This window comes from Mustela lutreola, chromosome 16, assembly GCF_030435805.1.
Source record: "Mustela lutreola isolate mMusLut2 chromosome 16, mMusLut2.pri, whole genome shotgun sequence".
Classification (NCBI taxonomy): Eukaryota; Metazoa; Chordata; class Mammalia; order Carnivora; family Mustelidae; genus Mustela; species Mustela lutreola.
This window is the reverse complement of record NC_081305.1, coordinates 25,569,091-25,592,180: the sequence shown is the minus strand read 5'-3', so window position 1 is coordinate 25,592,180 and position 23,090 is coordinate 25,569,091. Positions and strand designations below refer to the sequence as shown.

The 23,090-nt window shown below is 43.2% G+C and overlaps 1 long non-coding RNA gene across 1 annotated transcript in view; it reads left to right on the top strand.

Moving 5' to 3' along the window:
- Positions 1–11,021: 11,021 nt before the first annotated feature.
- Positions 11,022–23,090, top strand: part of LOC131818256 (uncharacterized) — a 115,848-nt gene continuing 103,779 nt past the window's right edge. The window contains exon 1 of the long non-coding RNA XR_009348748.1: positions 11,022–11,116. This is a non-coding gene — a long non-coding RNA (uncharacterized LOC131818256). The remainder of the gene's footprint in view (positions 11,117–23,090) is intronic.

Below are 23,090 nucleotides of genomic sequence, written 5' to 3'. Positions count from 1 at the left end.
ACCTTCATGTCAGCTTCCATGGTCTCTCTTTTTAAAACTGAGATATAATTCACATGCCATTCACATACCATAAATAAGCCATGTGAAAGTATACCATTCAGTTGTTTTCAGCATATTCACAAGACTGTACAACTGTCACCATCTAGTTCCAGAACATGTTCATCACCCCAGATAGAAACCTCCAACCCTCAGCAGTTATATCTCCATTCCCTCCCCCGCATGCCCTCATACGATGCATGTCTTCTCTGTCTGGCTTCTCTCACTAGTGTTTCCAAAGTTCATTCATGGTGGAGTGTACATCTGCTCCTCATTTCTTTTTGTAGCCACATAATATTCTGTTCTATATACCACATTTTGTTTATATCCATCTGTCAGTTGATGGATGTCAGCTTGTTTTCACTTTTTTAGCTATTATGAATATATGCCGTTATGAATATTCATGTGCAAGGTTTTATATGATCAGGTCTCCTTTTTTCTGGATGTACACCCAGGAGTGGAATTGCTGGGTCATATGGTTACTCTATATTTAACTTTTTGAGGAACTTCCAGACTCTATTTCCCAGAGGCTCCACCATTTTATATTCCCACCAGCAGCGTATGAATTTTTGAATTTTTTGAATTTTTTTTGAATTTGAATTTTTGAATTTTTCCACATCCTCACCACTTCTTTTTTTTTCAGAAAATTATGGCCATCTTAGTGTGTATAAAGAGGTATCTTATGGTGGTTTAAATTTTTTTAAAGATTTTGTTTATTTATTTGACAGAGAGAAAGAGATCACAAGTAGGCAGAGAGGGAGGGGGGAGCAGGCTCCCTACTGAGCAGGGAGCCTGATTCGGGGCTCCATCCCAAGACCCTGAGTTCATGACCTGAGCTGAAGGCAGGAGCTTAACCAACTGAGCCACCCAGGTGTCCCCCTTTGTCATCTTTAAATTTCACAACAAACCTATGGGCAGCTGCTACTATTGACCCATTTTGTAGGTAAGGAAATGTGGTGTGAGAAGCCATACTTCTTAAATTTGTGAACTTGGCACATGGCAGGCCTGCAATTTTGACTGAAGTAGTCTGACTCCAGAGGACACGGCTTAGTCACCAATTGCTAAACTCTGTTGAAGTGCCAGGCATTCTGTGTGTGTGTGTGTGTGTGCGTGCGCGCACACATGCGTGCATACATGTGCATGTGCACATGTGGGTGAGTAAGTTCTCCTCTATTTCACACAAGCCTATGAGAGATGCATTATCACTGTTGCTGTTGTAAGGGCCTATTTAGCCAGAGCAGCTCCATCTTGGCCCTGCCCCTACCCCTTCAGGGAACTTACTTAAAAACAAGTCCCGGGGGCACCTGGGTGGCTCAGTGGGTTAGGCCTCTGCCTTCGGCTCAGGTCATGATCTCAGGGTCCTGGGATCGAGTCCCACATCCGGCTCTCTGCTCTGCAGGCAGCCTGCTTCCTCCTCTCTCTCTCTCTCTCTGCCTGCCTCTCTGCCTACTTGTGATCTCTCTCTGTCAAATAAATAAAATCTTAAAAAAAACAAAAAAACAAGTCCCGTAAACCAGTCCCAGGTAACAAAGCCCAAATACAAGGATGGGTCAGGCCAGGTGGAGGCATTCAATCCATGGGATCGCATACTGTCTCCTAGCTACCAAGGAGTATGGGCCCTGCCCTTTGGGTGCCTCTTGGGTGCCCATTCTGACCAAGGTGATAGGCTATTCAAATATCTACTATAGGGTAAACTGTAATTCAATTGGTCACTTAGGTGTGACCTAGCAGAACTGTGCAGCTTTTTCTGTGTTACAACTCACTGGTCACCTGTGGGTGGCCAGGTCCAACCACGTGACCTTTGCCCTTAAAAGCTAGTCTGTAAGGCAGAGGGTCATAGCCTTTTTGCAAGAGACGTCCCTGGCCAGTCAGTTTGATTCTTGATGCTGGCGTGAAATAAAGCTTTGCTTGACCTTTGCTTTGTATCAGTCTCGCTCCTTTGACCACGGACCCAACACTGTTAAGTTGAGGAGACTGAAATTCAGAAAAGTTGCAAAAACTTGCGAAAAGTCAGAAGGCTAGTAAATTGTATTGATGGCATTTGAACTAAGAGCTCCATGTCTGCAAAATCAAAGCCCTGTCTGCTAAATGCACCTGCTGTTTCTGAACCTCTGTTTCCTCATGTGCAAATAATGTTATTAAAATGGTTTCCTAACCATGACTAAAAGGAGTATCACTGGAGACTGTAGTATGTGAAAGCTCTTAAAAACGATGCGTGTCATCATGACTGCCTATGCTCATTTTTGATCAGGTCACCCAAGAGAAATCCCTGGCCCTGGGTGGTGCCATCTTGCTAACTTTCAGCTTAACTATTGGCTGTTCGTTAGAATCACTTGTCTAATTTCTTTCTTTCTTTTCCTCCCTCCCTTCCTTTCAGTTGCCCCATGTGGGGGTTGAACTCATGACCCTAAGATCAAAGACCTGAGCTGAGATCAAGAGTTGCGCGCTTAACCCACTGAGCCCCCCAGGCTCCCCTAACTTGTCTAATTTCTTTAGAGCCTTGTGCAACACAGGAGGTGATTTGCTTTTGCTGGAAGGACGACTGAGTGATGAATCCACTATGCAGCGTTAAGTAGCCCCAGACGTGTGTTTCCTTGAGGGATTCCCTCCTATCTCGGCAAACCGCAGTCAGCCTGAGGCCCAGGGACACGTTTTTAGTCTTGCTAATCTACTACAAAATGCATCGAATCAGCAGGTCTTCGCTCTCCCCACCTCCAGGACACTCCACTTCTCCCCACAAAACAAAACAAAGGGAGAGTTTTTGTCAGCGGATAGGTTAATTGGATTGTGTAAATTCCAGCTGGTAGTTATCAAAAGTTACTGGATTTTCTGCCTGCATGTCTATAGATGCTTCCTTTACATTAAACAAAGGGCACCGTTAGGAAGCAGAAAACACTTACATTTATTTTTGCGTAGACACTCTGTTTCCTCCTGATTTTGGAAAAGACCTTCTGAGCACCACGTTCAGCTCAGAGGATAGTTCACAGCCTCCAGATTACAGGATTTGCATGGAGAGAGAGTTTTTGACTTTAATTTTCTGGAACAGCATTACTGAGACATCATTCACATGCTATATAATTAACTCTTTAAAGTGCACCATTCAGAGTGGCTGGCTGGCTCCGCTGACAGAGTGTGTGACTCTCGATTGTGGGGTTATAAAAAGAAAATACAAAATGTACAAATTAGTAGTTTTTAATATATCCACAGAGTCATATAACCATAGTTACAATTTTTTAAACATTTTCATCACCCCTCAAAGAAATTTTGTATTCTTTTAGCAGCTACCCTCCATTTCTTCCCTCCCCCACCCTGACAAGGCAATCACTAATCTTACTTTCTGTCTCTTCGAATTTGCCTTTTCCGGGCCTTCTTGTATAAATGGAATCATACAATAATACTATGTGGTCTTTGGTGACTACATTTTCATCCTGAGTCAGATTAGTTCCATAGTGCCCGAGTTTTCGCGTCGGAGAGACCACCAAGGAGCCAAACACCGATGCAATCACAGGAGGGTTTATTCCACAAGCTTAAGCTTGGGCCCAAGTATACCCAACAAAGTAGAGTAGGGACTTGGACTCTGAGCTTAGTTAAGGCAGGGGTATTTATGGGTTCCTGTTTCTAAAGCAGGGTGGGGGTTTCTGGAACCAAAGTGGGGTGGGGGGGGTCTCTGGAACCAAATCAGGGTGGGGGTCTCTGGAACTAAAGCAGGGTGGGGCTTCCTGGAATCAAAATGGGGTGGGGGTTACTAAAGCAGGGTGGGGGAAAAGTTCAGCCCTTGGGCACAGGGGTCTGAGATGGCTGCCGGAGCTAAGATGGCTGTACTTACGCTAAAGCTAAACCTTGATTTTCTCGGCCTCCACATTTCCCCCTGAACAATTTTGACCCTTAAATCTTTAAGGTTGTTGAAGGTGGAAGGTCTCATCTTCTGTAACTTCTTCCTGCTGAGTAGGGGCGTAGAGTTGTCCCTACCTACTCGGGTCAACATTGATCAGTTAGGGAATGTGTAGGGGAGTTACGAAAGACAGAGGCAGCTGAGTCCAGGGGTTTAAATCAATCATTAAAGGAGAGAGGGACTGTTTAAAGTGCCAACCTGAGTAGGTCAGAACCCAAGAAATATTTTGTGATCATCTGGAACATCAAGATGGCTGCACTTATGTCAGGGCTAGACTCGAGATGGGTACAGCCTTGTTTTTCTTGGCCTCCACAGCTCCTGCTCACAGAGAAACCATTAATGTGAGGAAATGTTTACTGTCTGTTCTTAGTGGTTTAAGACATTCGGTTCACATGACCCTGGGCAATCTCAGTCATCTTTTTTTTTTTTTAAATTTTTTTTTTTAAATTTTAAAGATTTTATTTATTTATTTGACACACAGAGAACTCACAAGTAGTCAGAGAGTCAGAGAGAGAGGGGGAAGCAGGCTTTCCGATGAGCAGAGAGCCCGATGTGGGACTCGATCCCAGGACCCCGAGATCACGACCCGAGCTGAAGGCAGAGGCTTAACCCATTGAGCCACCCAGGCGCCCCAATCTCAGTCATCTTTATCCTGGCTTTGCCAAAACTGGTTAATTCTAGGATTGCTATCTCAGTTCTTTCTCTAGCCTGTTAGCCAGGAAGCTTCTTCTTCCATCTGACTGAGGGCACAGAGAAAAAGTACTGTGTATAAAAACAACTCGAGGGAGATCCCATGTGTTGGGTTAGATGTTCACCATTTCCCTTCATGTCTGCTTTCATACTGGTCCTCTGGCTTCGGTGTCCGTGACCACGTCAGGTGGGGTCATGGTACTTGCTGAGGATGCTCCCCTCTCTTCTAACCTGAGTGAATCGATGTGTTCTAAACAAGGACTCGGGTTCACCTGGATCACGTAAGGGGCACAGAAAGTACAGAGAATCAGGGTCCTGACGGGTCCACGGGAATAAGTAGTTTGGTTGTTATGTCATGCGGCATCTGTGAAATATCATCTCACATACAGAAGGGAAAGAGTCTTTCCCTAACTCCCCTGATGAAAATGTTGTCTTGGCAAACTGCTGCATTGGTCATAGCGGACTTCATGCTTTTGTCCTTGACTGGACATGGTCAAGGTATATCACTCATGTCCTAAGCAGCCAAATGCACGTCGGGACAGTTCTTTTCCTGCCACGTCTTTCCCCAGGCAGGTAGCATGTGCTTCCTAACACCTCCCTGCCACCGTAGGGCTGTGCACTCCTGCTTTCCTCAGCAAACTCTTCCTCGTTCTTTAGAATGAGTTCTTTTCTGGAGTCTTCCATGAATTCTCTCTCTCTCTTTTTTTAAGATTTTATTTATTTATTTCACAGAGATCACAAGCAGGCAGAGAGGCAGGTAGATAGAAAGGTGGAAGCAGGCTCCCTGCTGAGCAGAGAGCCCGATGCGGGGCTCGATCCCAGGACCCTGGGATCATGACCTGAGCCAAAGGCAGAGGCTTAACCCACTGAGCCACCCAGGCGCCCCTCTTCCGTGAATTCTTCCATTTTATGTTTTCTCAGCATACTTGTGGTCGATTGAAAAACAGAGCCAGAGCTTTGCAGCTCCTCCCATGGAAAAGACGAGTCTGTTTCCTCCTTCACCCTCTTGGAAAGCAGCCTCAGCACCACCGTGTGAAGAAGCTCTCTACCCAGCCTTCCGGGGGGGGTGGGAGGCTAGTGCCGGGGGGGTGGGGGGCCCTGACCGATGCCGTGTGGGCAGTGCCTTCGAGTTGAGCTGTCCAGTAACTGCAGCCACATGGAGGAGCCCAGCCAAGATGCAGGGTCGTGAGCATATAAATGATTGTGATTTTAAGCCACAAAATATTATGCCTGTTACACAGCATAACTGAGAACAACGGGCAGTTTTTTCTTGGTGTTTATAAAGGTCGCATATGAGAAAGAGGTCATAGAAAACTGTTTGGGAAGGAGCATTGTTAGTGCAACAGCCTCCCTTTTCTCCATCTTCTTTATATAATTAACTCCCATTTGCTAGGTCTCAAATTAGGTAACCATTCTCTGAGGATCCTTTTCTGACTACTCCGAGTCAGGGTCAGGTGCCCCTTGGATGGGGCTCCTTTCATTCTGTGTTTATTATAGTACATTTCATGCTTTATAGTTAAGTTTCCCTGGTTTTTTTTTGTTGTTGTTGTTTTGTTTTTTTTTTGTTTTGTTTTTTTTTTTTTTTGGCCCTGTTTTCGCTGCAAAGGCCCTGTGAGGGCAGAAACAGAGCCTACCTCCAACGCCATTATGCCCCTAGAATTTGGCGTAGCATATCTCGTATATGGAAGAAGTTTCTGCTTATGCATCTCATTGATGCATCAAATATTTACTGGTGCCCTGATTAGGCCACCTAATCCATATGTGGGACAGCACTTGGTGTGACAGTGTTCTTGCTTTTAAAGAGACAGACTCTGTGTACCTTCAGTTTGTAGGTGTGCATCTGATCACCAAAGTGGGAAGAGAAATACTATGTGTATTTGAGGACAGGTGCTGTATCTCCATTATTAAATCATCTCTTCTTCTGCTCTTGGCAGGAGAAACAGCTCAAGACCCTGGAGGTGTCTGGCCTGGGGCCTTTGGCCATCCTGATGTCTCTTCTCTGGTTAATAAAACTCATCATGTGCCCTACGATAAGAACTTCACATCAGTATCCATTCTTCAGTTAAACACAACCTGTCACAGATTTAACAAGAACTTAGCCCCATTAGGAGAGGTCTAAGTCAGAGTGTGATGACCCTTTCTGTTGTTTAGAACTTCAGTATTGTATTAATGCAACCTAAGCCCGTATGGATTTGTTGACTATCATGATCCTGTGGTTGGCAGTAGTATATATAAAAAAGGACTCTGGGGTCAGGTTTATGTATCATTTAAAGTTAAACTCAGGATGCAGTTTATTTTATTTTATATATGAACACTTTTTAGAACAAGTATGGCAGTTTTCATATAATGTAGAGTTTAGGGCCGCCTGGGTGGCTCAGGAGTCTGCTTTTGGCTCAGGTCGTGGTCCCAGGGTCCTGGGATTGAGTCCTACATCAGGCTTCCTGCTCATCGGGGAGCCTGCTTCTCCCTCTGTCTGCTGCTCCCCTGATTGTGCTCTCTCTTTCTCTGACAAACAAACAAACAAACAAACAAACAAATAAAATCAGTATTTTAAAAAAGAAGTCACTGGAGACAGAGCATGTTAAATAACAGTTTCAACGTCAACCAGGGGGTTGCACTTTGCCTGTCCAGGGACTGCAGGAAACCCACAAATAAATGATTCACTCAGACTCACCGAGCACTTCCCTGTGCCAAGCACTGTGAGGAAGATTTATTCCCTTTTGTTACTTCAGGAAACTGATTCTCAGTGAAGTTCAGCTACTTCTCCATTGCCCTGTACTACCGAGTGACAGAAAAGAAATTCAAACCGAATTTGTCTCATTCCTAACCCCGTTCTTTCTACTGTCACAGCTTAACAAAGGGGAGGAGGGAACGAGAATATCCAGTACTCTGAAAAGAATTGAGTGTCACTTGCAACTTTTTTCCCTATTATAAATAAGATCCAGTCGAATTAATCAAATTTTGCCAAATACTGAGTACACATTTTCTTAGCAAAGAGAAGCCATGGCTAAATGGATTGGAATGTGCAATTCCAGTCAGCATGAATTCTCACAGGTGTTGCATAAAATGCAGTTTTCTGTAATCACAGGAGCACCTGCAAGGCCTCATCAGCATGTAAGCTTTTTTTAAAAAAAAAAATTTATTTATTTATAAACTGAGCTTTATGCCCAATGTGGGGCTTGAACTTATAACCCTGAGATCAAGAGTCACATGGTCTACCAACTGAGCCACCCAGGCGCCCCATAAACTTTCTTTTTTCTTAAAAAATATTTTTGTAAGGATTTTATTTATTAATTTATTTTCCAGAGAGACAAATGTGGGAGCCTGATGCGGGACTTGATTCTAGGACCCTCAGATCATGACCTGAGCCTAAGGCATAACTGACTGAATCACCCAGGCATCCCTCTCTAGTGGCTTCTATATTTAAAATAGGAACTAAGGAACAGATGCAAGCTCCCTCTGAACCTTGAGATTTGGTGGTTAAAAGGCCTTTTTCTCAGCTTGGCCATTTTTTGTGGTGGATATGTGTTTAAAATAGCAACGCCTATATGGTAGGTAACAGTGCAGGAGTGCAGGGGTCGGTGTGCCCCTGTGGAGGTGTGGAGAGGGCTGCCCCCTATCACGAGATGTTTTCTGAATCATCCTCCTGACCTTTTAACAGGAGGCAAGGGATCAGGACCCTATAAGTGTTCTGTAAGCAAATTCCCGAGTATTGGAGATGGGCTTGACAGGTTGTAGCATCTGTGGGTGTATGCTGCCATCTGGTGGTAAAAGTGTCAGAATGCACCCCGCAGGACCAACTCTGGGGTACCCCTGCTGGAACAGAGGACCTCTCCTGCTCCTCTGAGTCTAGCGTCACAGACAACCTTCTTTCCCCTTTTCCTGTGCTCCTTAGCCCAGAGGAAGATTTTCTAGTCTAGGAGGAAGCTTCTCTGCTGTTCTCCTTCTAACCAGTAGCCTGTATTATGGTTCTTAAGAGAAACAGATTCAGTAGGATCTGTCTCTCTATAGAGATTTATTACGAGGGATTGGCTTACACTATTATGGAGGCTGACAAGTCCCATCATCTGATGTCTGCAAGCTGGAGGCCCAGGAAAGCTGGTGACAGAGTTCCAGTCCAAGCCCAAAGTCCTGAAGACCAGGGGAGTCAACAGTGTAAGTCCCAGTCTTAGTCTGAGGGGAGCTAGTCTGAGAACTGGAGGAGCTGATCACATAAATCCTGATCTAGAACTGGAGACCCAAGAACCAGGATTGCCAGGGTCTGAGGGCAGGAAAAGTTGAATGATTCAGTTTAAGCGAAAAGCGCAACATGCCCTTCCTTCACCCTTTGCTTCTATTCAGGACCTCAGTGGACTGGGCGATGCCCACCACACAGGGGATTAAAATCTGCTTTACAGTCTACCAACTCAAATGCCAGTCTCCTCCAAAAGCCCTCCCAGATACACCCAGAAGTGTTTTACCAGCTCTACGGCCATCCCTAAGTCCAGTTCAATCAACACATAAGATGACCTGTCACCTATTCCTAATGCGCTCATGCTTCTGGTTCCTCTTCTTCCTGTGGCTTAAAATTTAGATAAAAATATCAGGGGACTCTCTCTCTGACTTCTGCTTCAGGTTGCTTTTCTCCTGAGGCAATGGTGATATGACCAGTCCCTTGCTTGTGTCCTAGGAAGTGAAATTGGGAAAGCAGACCATAGATTTAAAATATCTCAAAATATTATTGTTGTGTTCCACTGTCTGGTAAATCTTTGTGACAATGATAGTGGCCTGAGTGTACGTCTACATTAACTTCTGATCAAAATTCCTAAATAACCAGTATTCCTTTTCCAGAGCAGGGCAGCCAATGGGTCAGAAAAGCAGGTGAGCACTGGAAGGTGTGTGTGTGTGTGTGTGTGTGTGTGTCCGTCCGCCCAGTGTGGAGGGCAGATGGATTCTGTTATGGTTAGATGGTTCAGGCACATTATTGGCTCCTTTTGGGTTTACAAGAGACTGGGTACTAGAGAACCCTGGAGTTGAGGATACTGGGGTCTTTTTGCCTTGGTTCAGCACAGAGAACCTATAGAAGGACATTCTCAAAACCTATCCTCCATCTGCCTTCCCAAAAGACTGTAAGGTGACAAGCCTTATTTACATGTGGTGTTTAGTTCCAACCTGCCTGCTGGAATCACCCCTCACTCCCCCAGGAAGAAGTTCAGTTATTTTAGAAATGCTGGACATGACCCAGGAGCTTTAAAGACAACTTTAGAATTCCCCCTTCTAGGTCTTCTGGGAATTGTCAAAAATCAAATCTTCTCCATCATATTTTAACAAGGCTTCATTTGCTTTCTCTTCCCTCTTTTTGCTGACAGTCCAAATGTGGTTTTAAACCCCTGGGTAGAAATGCAGTGATTTTTGAATGTGATTTTGTATCCTGCAACTTCACTGGATTTATTTATTAGTTCTAATTGGGGTGTGTGTGTGTGTGTGTGTGTGTGTGTGTGTGTGTACTGTCCTTAAGGTTCCCTACATAGTTGACCCTTGAGCAATGTAGGCTTCAACTGTGTGGGTCCATTTATTTATATGTGGATTTCTTTAATAAATACCTAAATATATTTTCTCTTCCTTATGGTTTTCTTTTCTTTTCTTTTTTAAAAAAGATTTTATCTATTTATTTGACAGAGAGATCACAAGTAGGCAGAGAGGCAGAGAGAGAAGCAGGTTCCCCGCTGAGCAAGGAGCCCGAAGCAGGACTCGGTCCCAGGACCCTGAGATCATGACCTGAGCTGAAGGCAGCGGCTTAACCCACTGAGCCACCCAGATGTCCCTGTTTGTCTGTTTCTTATCTTATAATGTTATTTTCTGACTTTGGTGTCAGGAATGGCCCTTGGAATAAGTTGGGAAGTCTTCCCTTCTCCTTCATTTTTAAAGAAATTTGTATAGAACAGCCATGATTTTTTCCTAAAATATTTGGTAGAAAGCACCAAGGAAGCCATCTGGCCCTGAAGTTTTCTTTGTGGAGTGTTTTAAATTACAATTTAAATTCCTTTTACGGATGGCAATTTTCAGGCTACCTAAGTTTCCTTTAATGAGTTTTGTTAATTTGTGTCTCATAAGAAATTTATCTATTTCAGGGGCGCCTGGGTGGCTCAGTGGGATAAAGCTTCTGCCTTTGGCTCAGGTCATGATCCCAGGGTCCTGGGGTCGAGCCCCGCATTGGGTTCTCTGCTCCGCGGGGAGCCTGCTTCTCCCTCTCTCTCTGCCTGCCTCTCTGCCTACTTGTGATCTCTCTCTCTGTCAAATAAATAAATAAAATATTAAAAAAAAGAAATTTATCTATTTCAGTTAAATTTTTGAATACTTTGTCTTAAACTTGTTCATTATATTTGCTTTTTTTTTTTTTTTTAATTTTATGTAGGCTCCATGCCCATGGAACATAATATGAGGCTTGAACTCATGTCCCTGAGATCAAGACCTGAGCTGAGATCAAGAATAGAACGCTTAACCGGCTGAACTACCCAGGTACTCCAGTATTTGCTTTTTTTAATTTTTAATTTTATTTTTTTATGTTAGTCACTATACAGTACATCATTTGTTTTTGATGTAGTGTTCCATGATTCATTGTTTGAGTTTTATCCTTTAATATTTACAGAAGCTTAAATGATGGAACCCTTTGATTCCTGATATTGGTCATGTGCCTTTTCTCCTTTAATCATTCTGGCCAGAGTTTTATTAATTTTATTGATATTCTCTTAACAGGTTTTAGTTTATTGTTTTTCTTTATTGGCTTTTTGTTTTCTGTTTTATTTATTCCAGTTGGATGTCTATTATTTCCTTTTTTTCCTGCTTTATTTGGTTTTACTTCTTATTCTGGTTATTAAGGTGAAAGCTGAAGTTATTGATTTGAGACTTTTCTTTTCTAATGTAGGTATTTAGTCTTTGTGGGGGGTAGATGGAGAGAGAGAGAATTTTTTTTTAAAGATTTTATTTATTTACTTGAGAGAACAAGCAGAAGGGAGAGTCAGAGAGAGAGAGAGGGAGAGGGAAAAGCAGCCTCCCCGCGCCAAGCAGGGGGCCCGACATGGGGCTCAATCCCAGGGACCCACAATCATGAGCCCAGCTGAAAGCAGACGCTGAACCGACTGAGCCACCCAGTCACTCCTACAGAGAGAGAATCTTTTTTTACAGGTTTTTTTTTTTTTTAAAGATTTTATTTATTTATTTGACAGGCAGAGATCACAAGTAGGCAGAGAGGCAGGCAGAGAGAGAGGGAGGAAGCAGGCTTTCTGCCAAGCAGAGAGCCCGATGCGGGGCTCAATCCCAGGACCCCAGGATCATGACCTGAGCCGAAGGCAGAGGCTTAACCCACTGAGCCACCCAGGCACCCTCAGAGAGAGAATCTTAAGCCGGCTCCATGCCCAGCTTCATCTCACAACCCTGAGATCATGGCCTGAGCTGAAATCAAGAGCTAGACACTTAATCAACTGAGTCACCCAGGCACCCCTAGGCATTTAGTCTTATAAATGCCTCTCTTAGTAATGTTTTGGTGGCACTCCATAAATTCTGATATGTTGTCTTTTCATTTTCATCCTGTTCAAATACTTTCCAATTTCCTTTTTGATTTTATTTTTGACCCAAGGGTTATTTAGACTTATATCATTTAGTTTCTAAATGTTTTGGGATTTTCCAGAGAACTTTGTTATTGATTTCTAATTTAATTTTTTATATGGTTAGAGAACATACTTTATATGAATTGAGTCCTTTTGAAATAATTGGGACATGATTTATAGCCCAGGATAAGGTTTTTGTTTCCTGTTTTTTTTTTTTTTTTGTTATTTTTCCTTATACATTTGAGAAGAATGTATATTCCAATGTTGTTTGATCAAGTGTTTTATAAGTTGGCTGATAATTGGTCAAGTCTGATGTATCTTTGCTGATTTCCTATCTACCCATTCTATCAGTTATTGGAAGAGATACTGAAATCTCTGACTATAATTGTGGCTTCATCTATTTTCATGGGCTACACTTTGAGTACAAGAATTTGGGTATCACTTGCTTCTAGGTCTCACCTGCTTGCAAGGCTGTTTCTGATCCTCCCGGCTCCCTCTCAGAATGAGGTGCTTACACGGGGCACCTGGGTGGCTCAGTGCGTTAAAGCCTCTGCCTTCAGCTCAGGTTATGATCCCAGGGTCCTGGGATCAAGCCCTGCATTGGGCTCCCTGCTCAGAGGGAGCCTGCTTCCCCCTCTCTCTCTGCCTGCCTTTCTGCCTACTTGTGATATCTCTGTCTGTCAAATAAATAAATAAAATCTTAAAAAAAAAAAAGAATGAGGTGCTTTCAGAACACATTTTACTTTTCCTATAGGAACACTCACTACAGCCTTTAATCGCCTATTGATTTTTCTGTCAGTCCCACTTGGTCTTTATGTCCTGACAATAGTAACTGGGTTTTGTCACATTCTCCTATGAAAGACTCAAGAAGTATTTGAGGATATAAAAAAGATATTTGAGGCTCAGTAAATGCACATGTGGCATAATCAAGAACAGGAACAGAATTCAGTGGACTCAGGGAATGGCAGGGAGGAGTGGCGATGAGAATGTGACTACCTTGGGAATTAACAAAAATTATTGGGGAAAACATACCTTTTTACATAATGAAAAACGAAGTGTGAACGCTGATGAGAACATTGGACGTAGGGTTTCATTAGCATCGACTCCAATTAGGAAGGCCATGTCCTTTTATTTTTATTTTTTTCCTTCCTATCCCATTTCCAAAGGATCCATGTAAAATGTTGACTAAGAGATGAGATATGAGTGCCATTTGATGGTTCATATGCATACATAGGGACTAGAGAGATTATAAAGGCTTACATAGGATGTTGTGGCTGGGCCATATAAATGAGAATTTTCACTTTGTCCACAGTACCCAGAAGTAGGAAAATTCACAAAAATATGATACCGTGATTGGTGAGGAGAGCTTGGGGTCTGAACTACTGTTATACAGTTAGAGTTCTAGGACACGTGCAAGATTCTGTATCAGAAAAGAGCTGTAAAAACAAAGTGAGAGGGTGACGGTTCAGGTCAAAGCTGGAAAAAGAGAAAAAGGTGCCAGAGATGACTTAAAAAATTTTTTTTTTTTAAAGTAAGCTCTTTGCTCATGTGCGGCTTGAACTCATGACCCTGAGATCAAGAGTCATGTGCTCTACTGACTGTGTCAGTCAGGTGACAGCCCTCCTTCCCCCGTTTTAAAAGAGGTAATGTCTTTTTAGGCCTTCTGGCTTGGGGATGGGCCGCCAGACTTAAAGGGACAGAGCCAGGCCCTGTTAGACTAGGTACAACCTTCAGAGGTACATTTGGTAGTAGTCACAGAAGGAGGCTCTTTTGATGTTTAAAGACCCACTTGCCAGAGTGAAGACAGATGGTGAGCAGTGATCACTGAATGAATGGCAGAAACATGTAAACTTCATGGAACATTTTATCTCCCGTCTGTTTCCCTCTGTAATTTCAACTTGGTGCAATAAATCCAAGTTTCCCTCTTCCCTTCCTCTGGTTACCCGGGTTGCCTCTGTCTCAGAAGTTGGCAGGCAGCCAGGCTGATTTGGAAGAGACCTGTTTAACCAAAATGTTAAACATGAATTTCCAAAGATGGGGCCCCTTTATTTTTTTATTTATTTATTTTTAAAAGATTTTATTTATTTATTTGAGAGAGAGAGACGGTGAGAGAGAGCATGAGCGAGGAGAAGGTCAGAGGGAGAAGCAGACTCCCCATGGAGCTGGGAGCCCGATGTGGGACTTGATCCTGCGATTCCGGGATCATGACCTGAGCCGAAGGCTGTCGTCCAACCAACTGAGCCACCCAGGCATCCCAAGGAGCCCCTTCATTTAGATGTCAGACCGTATTCATATTTTCGTACCCTGGGCTTTGATTCCGTGTGTACAGTATCCTCATAAAGAGATGGGAAAGAATTCATTCAACAGCTTTCTGTTCAAACGCTCTGCCTAAACCACTTACATCATCTACGGGTGTATTGATAAAACACATTTATTGAGATTTCTGTCTAGGAACTGCTAATACAAATATAAACTTGATATGGTCCTTGCCCTTAAGGAGCTCACTGTCTAGTAGAAGAGAAAGTGGGTGGGCATTGTTTTAGTTATCTATATAGTAATGTATGATTTCCCACAAACCCATGGGTTGGCTGTGGGTTTGCCAGGACTAAGTGGGAAAGGTCATCTGCTTATCTTGCTCAGAGGGTGTCTCTTGCAGATGCTTGGCCGGGAGGTCCAATATTCCCTGACTCCTGTGTCTGGTGGCTCAGTGTTCTTTCATGTGGCCTTTCTCTCTCTCTTTTTTAAAATAGTGTCTAGTCTAAGTGTCTAGCCCAAGTGTCTTTTTTTTTTTTTTTAAAGATTTTATTTATTTATTTGGGAGAGAGGCAGTGAGAGAGAGCGTGAGCTAGGAGAAGGTCAGAGGAAGAAGCAGACTCCCCGTGGACCTGGAAGCCCAATGCGGGACTCGATCCTGGGACTCTGGGATCATGACCTGAGCCAAAAGCAGTCGTCCAAGAAACTGAGCCACCCAGGCGTCCCTAGTCCAAGTGTCTTTATAGCAACGTGGCAGACTTCACCAGTGAGAAAGCAGAAACTGGCAGGCTTCTTAAAGGAAAGGAGCAGGGGTTCCTGGGTGGCTCAGTGGGTTAAAGCCTCTGCCTTCTGCTCAGGTCATGATCTCAGGGTCCTGGGATCAAGCCCCGCATCGGGCTCTCTGCTCTGTAGGGAAACTGCTTCCTTCTCTTTCTGCCTGTCTCTCTGACTACTTGTAATCTCTGTCTACCAAATAAGTAAATAAAATCTTTAGATTTTATTTAAATTTAAATTTAGAAAGAAAAAAGGAGGAAAGGAGCAGAAATGGCATCATTTCGGCTGTATGTCATCTCGATAAGGGAAGTCACGCTGCTAGCCGTGACCCAGGAGAGGAGGAAGTAGATTTGAAGGGTGAAGTAGCACACCATTCCAGAGAGGGAAAGACTCGGCGGCAACCCTTTTTTGGAGAGTAACTTCCACACATACACATAAATAAGAACCATAGCTAAAATTTAGTGAGCCCTTTTATGTCAGACAGCAGGCTAAGTACCTCATGTGTATTACCTCACTAAATCCTCATTCTAACCCAGTGAGATAGGAATCTTTCTCCCCCCTCTTCTATAAGCCAGCCAACGGAGGCTGGTGGAGGTTAAATGAGGAACTCCGGGTCAAAGATCTAATAAACGGCCAAGTCAGGATTCAGACTCCTCGGAGACTGATTTGTTGTTGCACCGGGAGAGGAAGTTGAGTGAAATGGGGAAGAGCTCGTCACACTGTAATAAATGCTATGAGAGAGGGCGGTACAGCTGACAGAAGGGAAAGATCCCTTCTGTCTGGGAGGTCAGGGGAGTCTTCAGGAGAGGGGTCCCTGGACCCGGATGCTGGAGGATGATTTACACGGATTAGTGGGCTGAGGATTTCTTTCCGGTGGGAACCGTCATGAGCATATGTGTTCAAGGAGTCTGGGATATTTGGGCTTTTATTTTGTGGAGACTGGGAAGACTTAGTGTTTTGGAATCAGAATTTTTTTTTGAAAAGGTTACAAATCACAGAGATAGACTTGATGCGTTGAAACGCAGGATGAACAGAGCTTTGAGTACTTTCTCAGTGAGCGAGTGGAGAGCGGATGTAGGTCTGGAGCTTTTTCCTGACCGTTGGGATGGAGCAGGGGGTATGGAATAGTAGAGATAATGAAGGGTGGGATGGTTGAGGAAGGAGTCAGAGATGGGTGTAGAATATCCAGCCAGAGTAACTCGGAGAGTAGAAATGGGACAGACTCGGGGAATATATAGTTTACATTTTAGGTTACTGAATTGACTTCAGACAATGCTATAGACCTGATGGAGGGTCAACGTGGATTGCATGAATTGATCCAAAGGGTAGAGTTGTTCTTTATAATGAAGAAACACGAGGGGCATCTGGATGGCTCAGTCCATTAAGCATCTGCCTTCTGCTCAGGTTATGATCCCAGAGTTCTGGGATCGAGCCCCACGTTGGGCTCCCTACCTGGTGGGGCATCTGCTGCTTTCTCTGCCCCTCACCTTGCTCATGTTTTCTTGCTCTCTCTCAAATGAATAAAAATCTTTAAAAAAATAATAAAAATAAATATAAGGAAACATACTTTTCCTTTTCATTAATTTTGCAAGATACTGTACACCAATAACATGATTTTCTCTTCTTCTCTTTGTTACTCTCAATCAAACCCAAATAGAGCTTAGTCACTTTCACAGCCTGCTGCATTCACTGTGCAGATCTCCTGTCCATGTCTTTCCCCGTGACATTCTCTCATTAACCTCATAAAAGGCTCTGCCCTGCACCAGGGCATTAAATGCCTGATGGCCTTGACCAACTGCTTTACATAGAAGAAAAGTGAACAGTTACATGACCAGCACAGCAGAAAGTCATGATACGTGTTCTGACCTGAGTCAGAGCAGGAGGGAGGACTTTGATGACCTTTAGGCATGGGTAGGTGGAAGGTCAGGTAGACCACATGCACAGGGAAGAGGTGGGTGTACCGCTCTGATGGTATTGCCTGGCAGCATCAGGAGTAAGTCCGGGACAGAGCTGTGAGCTGGTAGCTTGTTCCCTTTGCAGAGGCCAGCAAACCCACGATATTTCCTTTTGTAAGAGTCCTCACAGGTTTAGGATAGAAGCTTCCGTAACCTGGCAATGATGAAGGACTTTCATCCTGATTAGAATTACACACAGTGGCAAAGGAGCGGGAAACACCCGAATTTAAGTCGCTGCTCCACAGAACGAATGCAGTCACTTCTGAAGTGGGTTGTTAACTTACTGCTTACTCTCTTGTTTTTCATTTGCTTCTGATCTGGGTATGTGGATTCTGAGGCCTGGGGAAGGGTAGCTGGGATCAGGCTCCGTAATGCTGAGCGCCTAATCTCACTCTGCCTCGTGACTGAGGCTCTCCCTCAGCATTCACCCTAAGCTTGGCAGCCCCTTGAAGTTGAGTGGCAGATTACACCATGTCTCTGCACAGGGGCTTTGTTAAACGCCAGGTTATAAGTCTAAGTTGTCCACACGCATCCCAGGCTGAAGGGAAAGGACCCATGTAGGAGCCCAGAGAATTCGGGGAGGACTTCCCAGATCCCTCTGTTATCACCTGTTTTCCCATGCTGAAACAATAGTATGCTATTCCATACTACTGATAGACGCATCCTGTCTTACAACGGGCCATGCAAATTACACTTATTATTTTGACTCCTTGTTGACAACCCCTTTTACAGATCAGAGCACAGATATCTGTGTTTCAAAGCTTTAAATCCTGGTCTAGACGCCAGCATTGATGTTTGGTTTTCTGTGATGGGCATTGCAATTGTAGTTTTCTGTCTTATATGGTGGGGAATGGGAATGCGAGGACATAGGCCTTGGAATATGATTTCCCGATTTCCATACTCTCTTTTGGTTGTTTGAGTGAATGTGGGTAACCTGTGTATACGATCCCCACTGTTGTATTTCTTTCTTTCTTTTTTTTAAAAGATTTTATTTATTTATTTGACACAGATCACAAGTAGGCAGAGAGGCAGGCAGAGAGAGAGGGGGAGGCAGGCTCCCTGCTGAGCAGAGAGCCCGGTGTGGGACTCGATCCCAGGACCTTGAGATCATGACCTGAGCCGGAGGCAGAGACTTAACTCACTAAGCCACCCAGGTGCGCCCCTCACCCCCCAGTGTTGTATTTCTTTCCTACTGCCCTGGGGCAGCCAAGGGAGGTGCTCATGGGACTAAATCAGGCTTGGGCAGCAGGAAATTGGGTCAGACACAAGATAGACCAAAGCACAGAACATATGGATTTATTTTGGATCATCTTCCCGCCTGAAGCATGGCAGGCCTCTGCCAACATGGGGGTGTGTGTGAACATTTTAAAGTTATACTTGAATCAGTAATGGCCAGGCATAGCTTGAGATAATAGGTAGGACTGACCAGGAGAGAAATCTCTTGCATGTGTAGGAGAATTCAGCAGGTTGAGCAGAGAGCTTAGTGTCATGGAAAGAACACATACTCTGCAGTCTAACAGACACTGGTTTGAGTGTTGTCTCCACAACTGACCTTGTGACCTTGAGCAGTTCTCTTGAACATCCTCCGTTCCTTGTCTGTCTCTAGAACCTACCTCCTAGAATTGTTCTGAGGAAGCTGTCACTACTCATTGCCAAGGTTTCCTCTTCTGAGGCGCGCTGATACTGGCTCTAGGTATACTCTACGTGTGTCTTTATGTTTTTGTTAACGTTCCATTTTGTTAACCATCTATTCATGTCTTGTTTTTGGACTTTATCAAATGTAACCTCATTCTGTAATTATTTTCTAAGAATCTCTTTAAAAAAAAAGATTTTATTTATTTATTTGACAGACAGAGATCACAAGCAGGCAGAGAGGCAGGAGGAAGCAGGCTCCCTACTGAGCAAGGAGCCCGATGTGGGGCTTGATCCCAGGACCCTGAGATCATAACCTGAGCCAAAGCAGAGGTTTAATGATTGAGACACCCAGATGCCCCATAAATGAGTGAATCTTAAAAAATATATATATATGACATGGTTAGAGTTATCCTTAGCCAGGTTGGCTTCTAATTTGAGGTGAAATATTTTTTAAAGATTTATTTATTTATTTGACAGAGAGAGTGAGATTGTATGAGAGAGAGAGAGAGTGAGCAGGGGGGAGGTGCAGAGGGAGAGGGAGAAGCAGACTACCCTCTGACCTGAGCTGAAGGCAGACGCTCAACCAACAGAGCCACCCAGGCACCCTTTGTTAATCCATTTAATTGTCACACTGACCCTATGTAGTTGGTATTGATTTTGTCCCCATTTTACAGATGAAGAGACTGAGAGTCGGAGGGTAAGTAGCTCATTGAAGATTCCATAATGAGAAGTGGCAGGGCCCGAGTGTAGGCCAGGAAGTGTGGCTCTGAGTCTGTCCTAACCACGGCTGCTACTTTTGGTCTCGAAACAACTACAGGGTTTGTCGTTATGTTGTTTCCATCAAAGGAATCTTGTCCTTAGCTAATTCTCATCATTAGAAAACAGAACTTTCTCCTTGGATTAATAGTCCTAGAAAATTTACAGGGTACCAATAAGCAAAAAGGGAAAAATAAAAACAACTCCACTCCCAACACTTTTTGGGTAGTTACTAAAAATAACTTGTAGTTTGTTTCTATCTCCCTCCCTCTTGCCCTCTCTCTCTTCTACTTTCTGCTTCGTGTGTGTGAGTGTGTGTGTGTATGTGTGTGTATACCTGTTTTTGGAACATCATCCCAAGGAATTAGATATTTTTCAATCTTATTTTTTTTTCTTTACTTTTGTGACTTTTTAAAAAATTTTTTATTTTTTATAAATTTATATTTTTATCCCCAGGGGTACAGGTCTGTGAATCGCCAGATTTACACACTTCACAGCACTCATCAAAGCACATACCCTCCCCAATGTCCATAACCCCACCCCCCTTCTCCCAACCCCCCTCCCCCCAGCAACCCTCAGTTTGCTTTGTGAGATTAAGAGTCATTATGGTTTGTCTCCCTCCCAATCCCATCTTGTTTCATTGATTCTTCTCCTACCCCCTTAAACCCCATGTTGCATCACCACTTCCTCATATCAGGGAGATCATATGATAATTGTTTTTCTCTGCTTGACTTATTTCGCTAAGCACGATACGCTCTAGTTCCATCCACGTTGTTGCAAATGGCAAGATTTCATTTCTTTTGATGGCTGCATAGTATTCCATTATGTATATATACCACATCTTCTTGATCCATTCATCTGTTGATGGACATCTAAGTTCTTTCCATAGTTTGGCTGTGGACATTGCTGCTATAAACATTCGGGCGTACGTGCCCCTTCGGATCACTACGTTTGTTTCTTTAGGGTAAATACCCAGTAGTGCAATTGCTGGGTCATAGGGCAGTTCTATTTTCAACATTTTGAGGAACCTCCATGCTGTTTTCCAGAGTGGTTGCACCAGCTTGCATTCCCACCAACAGTGGAGGAGGGTTCCCCTTTCTCTGCATCCTTGCGAGCATCTGTCATTTCCTGACTTGTTAATTATAGCCATTTGACTGGTGTGAGGTGATATCTCATTGTGGTTTTGATTTGTATTTCCCTGATGCCAAGTGATATGGAGCACTTTTTCATATGTCTGTTGGCCATCTGGATGTCTTCTTTGCAGAAATGTCTGTTCATGTCCTCTGCCCATGTCTTGATTGGATTATTTGTTCTTTGGGTGTTGAGTTTGCTAAGTTCTTTATAGATTTTGGACACTAGTCCTTTATCTGATATGTCGTTTGTAAATATCTTCTCCCATTCTGTCAGTTGTCTTTTGGTTTTGTTAACTGTTTCCTTTGCTGTGCAAAAGCTTTTGATCTTGATAAAATCCCAATAGTTCATTTTTGCCCTTGCTTCCCTTACCTTTGGCGATGTTCCTAGGAAGATGTTGCTGCGGCTGAGGTCGAAGAGGTTGCTGCCTGTGTTCTGCTCAACAATTTTGATGGATTCCTTTCTCACATTGAGGTCCTTCATCCATTTTGAGTCTATTTTCGTGTGTGGTGTAAGAAAATGGTCCAATTTCATTTTTCTGCATGCGGCTGTCCAATTTTCCCAACACCATTTATTGAAGAGGCTGTCTTTTTTCCTTGGGACATTCTTTCCTGCTTTGTTGAAGATTAGTTGACCATAGAGTTGAGGGTCTATTTCTGGGCTCTCTATTCTGTTCCATTGATCTATGTGTCTGTTTTTGTGCCAGTACCATGCTGTCTTGATGATGACAGCTTTGTAATAGAGCTTGAGATCCAGAATTGTGATACCACCAACTTTGGCTTTCTTTTTCAATATTCCTTTGGCTATTCGAGGTCTTTTCTGGTTCCAAATAAATTTCAGAATTATTTGTTCCATTTCTTTGAAAAAGATGGATGGTACTTTGATAGGAATTGCATTAAATGTGTAGATTGCTTTAGGTAGCATAGACATTTTCACAATATTTATTCTTCCAATCCAGGAGCATGGAACATTTTTCCATTTCTTTGTGTCTTCCTCAATTTCTTTCATGAGTACTTTATAGTTTTCTGAGTATAGATTCTGTGCCTCTTTGGTTAGGTTTATTCCTAGGTATCTTATGGTTTGGGGTGCAAGTGTAAATGGGATTGACTCCTTAATTTCTCTTTCTTCTGTCTTGCTGTGGGTGTAGAGAAATGCAACTGATTTCTGTGCATTGATTTTATATTCTGACACTTTACTGAATTCCTGTACAAGTTCTAGCAGTTTTGGAGTGGAGTCTTTTGGGTTTTCCACATATAGTATCATATCATCTGCAAAGAGTGATAGTTTGACTTCTTCTTTGCCGATTTGGATGCCTTTAATTTCCTTTTGTTGTCTGATTGCTGAGGCTAGAACTTCTAGTACTATGTTGAATAGCAGTGGTGATAATGGACATCCCTGCCGTGTTCCTGACCTTAGCCGAAAAGCTTTCAGTTTTTCTCCATTGAGAATGATATTTGCAGTGGGTTTTTCATAAATGGCTTTGATAATATTGAGGTAGGTGCCCTCTATCCCTACACTTTGAAGAGTTTTGATCAGGAAGGGATGCTGTACTTTGTCAAATGCTTTTTCAGCATCTATTGAGAGTATCATATGGTTCTTGTTCTTTCTTTTATTGATGTGTTGTATCACATTGATTGATTTGCGGATGTTGAACCAACCTTGCAGTCCTGGAATAAATCCCACTTGGTCGTGGTGAATGATCCTTTTAATGTACTGTTGAATCCTATTGGCTAGTATTTTGGTGAGAATTTTCGCATAAAAGCACCAAATTAGTTCTTCTTTAAATGTTTGGTAGAATTCCCCCGGGGAAGCTGTCTGGCCCTGGGCTTTTGTTTGTTTGGAGATTTTTAATGACTGTTTCAATTTCCTTACTGGTTCAGGCTTTCTATTTCTTCCTGGCTCAGTTGTGGTAGTTTATATGTTTCTAGGAATGCATCCATTTCCAATCTTATTTTTAATAAATGCATGATATTTATTTATTTAAGGATTTTATTTTCAAGTGATTTCTACACCCAGTGTAGGGCTTGAACATACAACCCCAAGATCAAGAATCACATACTTCACTGATGGACCCTGGCATCTCTTGGAATACTCATTTTTATTTATCTTTTATTTAATTAAAAGAGATTTTATTTATTTATTTATTTGTTTGTTTGTTTATTTATGAAAGAGAGCACTTGAGAGCATGAGCGGGAGGAGGGGTAGAGGGAGAGGGAGAGAATTTCAGTCAGACTCTGCACTAAGTGTGGAGCCTGACATGGGGCTTGAGCTCATGACCCTGAGATGAGAACATGACCTGAGTCCAAACCACAAGTTGCTTAACTAATTTTTAAAGTGCAAGGCTTGGTAGTTGGAACAGTGTGGGTAGGTAAGGAAGAAGAA